This window comes from Eptesicus fuscus, chromosome 10 (genome assembly GCF_027574615.1).
Source record: "Eptesicus fuscus isolate TK198812 chromosome 10, DD_ASM_mEF_20220401, whole genome shotgun sequence".
Taxonomy (NCBI): domain Eukaryota; kingdom Metazoa; phylum Chordata; class Mammalia; order Chiroptera; family Vespertilionidae; genus Eptesicus; species Eptesicus fuscus.
Window position 1 is genome coordinate 880855 of NC_072482.1, and position 4437 is coordinate 885291.

A 4437-nucleotide genomic window follows, 5' to 3' on the forward strand; every position below is an offset into this window, starting at 1 on the left:
AACATTAAGCGCCTACTATGGCTCAGTATATCAGCTGCAAGTTCAATTGTAACAGAGACCAAATAAGTTTTCTCACGAGTCGAGAGGTAGACAGTCCATGGCATGTGTGGCAATCATGCCACCACAAGTTCCCTGAGAGTTACCTCCCCCCAGATCTCAGCTCCACAATCTCTGGGGTCAGTCCAAAGTGGAACCCCAGTGTGCTCATCCATGCTGCAAGCCTCAGGCCGCAGGAAGGGCTATGCACACCAGCTGTCTTGGACGGAATCTCCTCCAGCTGACAGGATATATGCCACTGGCTGTGAGTCCCATGGCCAGTACCTCGCTCCAGGAAGCCATGTGCTGAGCGAAATGTTGGACTGTCAGCAGGTGACAGCGGGGTAGGATGAACGTCCTCTGCAGCCCTCCTCCCTTTCTACCCCTCTGGCGTTTCCGGTTGTGGTAGAAAATAAGAGTGAAACCCTGCGGGTTTCCAATCATTGGCAGTGCCTTCCCCAGAAAGACCACCAGGGACGCCGACTGTCAAACAAAGTGGGTCTGTTAACGCGGAAGAGTTTATTCATTACAAGAGGGTTAGGAATGACAGGATTGGGGCCGGGTTGGGGGAAGGGGAAGGTTCCAGGAAGCGGGGCGGGGGGGTGGGAGGGGTTCTGGATTAGGAGCTGTCAGGAGGTAAGGGCAATTCTATGATTGCATATCTTAATCTCATCTCAGAAGGAAGGAGGAATGAAACATGGGTAAAGTTAAAATGGTAAAAAATAAAATTAAAAATGGCCCTCACTCATTGTAGCCAAGAGGGGGCTGTTGAGTATTGCTTGGTATTTGTGGCTCACGCTGTGACATAGTTTCTGTCCATGCTTAAGCAAGCCCACCAATGTCGGTCTTCCTCACTGTCGCAGAATGACCTTGTCTGCCCTTGGTGCTCTGTGAGGTTTACAACGAACATGAGAACACCAAGGCCAGCTGTGAGCACCAGGCTACTTTCCAGTTGTTTTTCTCAAAAGTAAACATTGATTAATGACCTAAAGGATACAAATGGGGTATTTCAGAGAGGATAATGGGGCTGCTCGAGACGTGGTTGACAGACCTGTCTGAAGGATCTGGTTGGAGTCACCTGGGAGGAGAATGTCAGGTGGAAAGAAGAGAGCCCAGAACCCAGCCTTGCGGAAAGCTGACTCTGGCCAAGCCTGGATGGCCAAGGCCGAGCAGACCGGAGGGACGCTGGAGAGGCATCTGCCAGGCACCACGCTGAGTTCTTATGTATTGTCTTACTTAAGCCTCACACTCGTTCAGGGAATCCTCTAGTGCCTTCTCTGAGCCAGGCCCCATGAAGAAGAGTGAAGGCAGAGGCTGCAGGTAACATGCGAAGAGAGGAATAAAGCCCGCAACTAAATGAAGCAACCACACGAATATTGGGGGGGATGCATTCCCGGCGTAGGGAGCAGCACGGGCAAAGGCCCTGAGGTGGAAATGAGGCTCTGTTTGAGGTGGAATAGAAGGCCTATGAGGCCAGCCTGGGAGATGAGACCAGGAACCCCGACTGGCCAGGCCATACCGAGCATTTGGATTTTCTTCTGAGTGATTTGAGCAAATAGTGTACATTTTAAAACTTCTGACACTGGCTGGGTGGCTTAGTGGCTAGGAGCTTCGTCCAGTACACGGGGAGGTCATGAGGGGCTCAAATACCAGTCAGGGCACATACCCAGGTTGTGGGTTCAGTCCCCAGTCAGTATGCATATGGGAGGCAACTGATCCATGTTTCTCTTTCACATGGATATTTTTCTACCTCTCCCTCTCTAAAGTCAATTAAAATTAAATCTTAGACTGACTGAAGGACAGACTCAAGGAGAATAACAGCAGGGAGAGCAGTTAGGAGGCCACTCCTGTAGTCACAGGAAAGAGGTGGCTTGCTTGGGGGTAGAAGTGGAAAGAAGTAGATTTAGGATGTGTTTTAAAGTCTCAATTGATGACAACTCATCTTTCCAATTGCTCAGTTTAGAAACCTCAGAGTCATCCTTAATTTGTAATATCTGACATCCAATTCATTAATCAAATCCACTGGCTCTTTTTTTCAAATACTAGTGGCCCAGTGCATGAAATTCATGCACATTAAAAGGGAATTAATTAGAGGAAATATTTTAATACTAGAGGCCCAGTGCATGATTAAATCATGCACATGTAGGGTCCCCTAGTCCTAACCTGCCATCCAGGCCATATCCACTGCCCCGCAAAGCCTAGCACACTCCGCAGACACTGCTAGCAGCCTGCTCCCCACTTTTGATGGCAGGGGGTCCACTGGTGCCGGAGCGGACACAGCTCCCCGCTTTCGATCGCGGGGGAGCTGGCTGGCTGTCCGCTGGTGCACCAGGCCTTTCGAAAGGAGGCTTTCAAAAGGCCTGGTGCACCAGCGGACAGCCAGCCAGCTCCCCCGCTTTCGCTCCCTGCTTTTGATGGTCCACAGCAGGATGTGGGATCGCTGCCCCAGAAGCCCCTTCTGTGCTGCAGCACAGCCATGGTGCAGACGCTGAGCTCGCGCCACCGCTGGCGACGTGAGCTCAGCGTCCCGCCGGCCCAATTGGCCACCCCAGCCACCCGAGTCCCGCCCCCTGCGCCTCCCGCTGGCCCAATCGTGGGCGTAGCGGAGTGATGGTAATTTACATATTACCCTTTTATTATGTAGGATTGCTATTTGCCCTTTCTCTATAATAGAAGTGTCAGAGATGAAAGAAAATTAGTAAAGTGTATATGAAAATCTTCCTCCTGTCAGAGCCTGGGGTGAAGGGTGTGACCTGAGGTCCCCATCAAGCCCCTCTGGGTGGGGGCTTGGCCTGAGGTTACCCAGCCTGGACTGGGGCGGGTGGCGTGACCTGAGGTCCCCTGTCAAGCCCCGCCATGTGGGGGGTGCAGCCTGAGGTCACCTGGCCTGGACTGGGGTGGGGGGTCTCAGCCTGAGGTCCCCTGTCAAACCCTGCTGGGCAGGGGGCGCAGCCTCAGGTCTCCCACCCCACCTGGCTCCACGCAGCCTCAGGTCCCTGCTAATTGCTCGTTATGGGAACCCCACCTCTGCTGTGGGCGCAGCCATCTTGTGTTACAGGAACCCCACCTGCGCTGTAGGTGCAGCCATCTTGTGACAGCATGATGGTTAATTTGCATATTACCTCCTTATTATATAGGATATCCAGAAATCAGCCCTTCCCCCACCTCCACTACTATCTTCCTGGTGCGAGTCACCTCTAACTGGCAGAAGCTAATTCCAGCATGTTATAAATGCAAATTTTCATCAAAAGGTTGATGGAACCTGGAGGCTTCAGCAGGGCTGAAGATACATATTATTGCCTGCTGGAATGGCCGAAGGCATTTTCCCAAACCTGAATTTACGTAAATGATTGCCTGTTGCCAGAAAGCTGAGGGCAGTTCTGTTTACATGTTATTGCCTCCTGCTGGCCAAACACCTGAACAGCCGAAGGCAGTTCCCCCAAATCTGACAATGCCTACTGTATGTCAAACCTTACCTTTTGATGTGTATATCTGCTTTGCTTTAGGGCAATTTGTGCTAATAAAAGAGCTAGGGTCCAGAGACTCAGAGAACTTGGTTACTGAAGCTAAGCCCTCCTCTGGCTTTCCCATATATTACAAATTTATTATATATATATATATATATATATATATATATATATATATATGTATGTATTTAAATACATATATATATATGTATTTAAATATATTTTATTGATTTTTTACAGAGAGGAAGGGTGAGGGATAGAGAGTTAGAAGCATTGATGAGAGAGAAACATTGATCAACTGCCTCCTGCACACCCCCCTGCTGGGGATGTGCCTGAAACCAAGGTACATGCCATTGACAGGAATCGAACCTGAGACCCTTCAGTCCGCAGGCCGACGCTCTATCCACTGAGCCAAACCAGTCAGGGCCAAATTTATGTTATATTTCTAATCTCTTTATCAATTTACAAACAGCGCCTTCTCTAGATTCCTGAACCCTTCCAGATGCTGGATATCACCCCAGCATTACCTAACGGGTCTCGCTGCTTCTGCCATCCTGCCTACCCCATACCCTTAGTCTATTCTCAGCACAGCACCCAAAGTCATCCTTTTGTTTTTTTATTCTGATGCGAGGATATTTTTCTATTTATTTTTAGAGAGAGTAGAAGAGAGAAGGAAAGACAAAGAGAAACATCAGCGTGAGAGAAACACATCAGTTGGTTGCCTCCTGCATGCACCCTGACCAGGGCCCGGGCCAGGGAGGAGCCTGCAACCAAGGTACGTGCTCTTGACCAGAATCGAACCCAGGACCTTTTGGTCCGCAGGCTGATGCTCTATCCACTGAGCCAAACCGGCCAGGGCCAAAGTCATCCTTTTAAAATGTAGGCCAGGTCAGGTGACTTCTCTGCTCAAAACCTTGTAATGACTTCCATATTA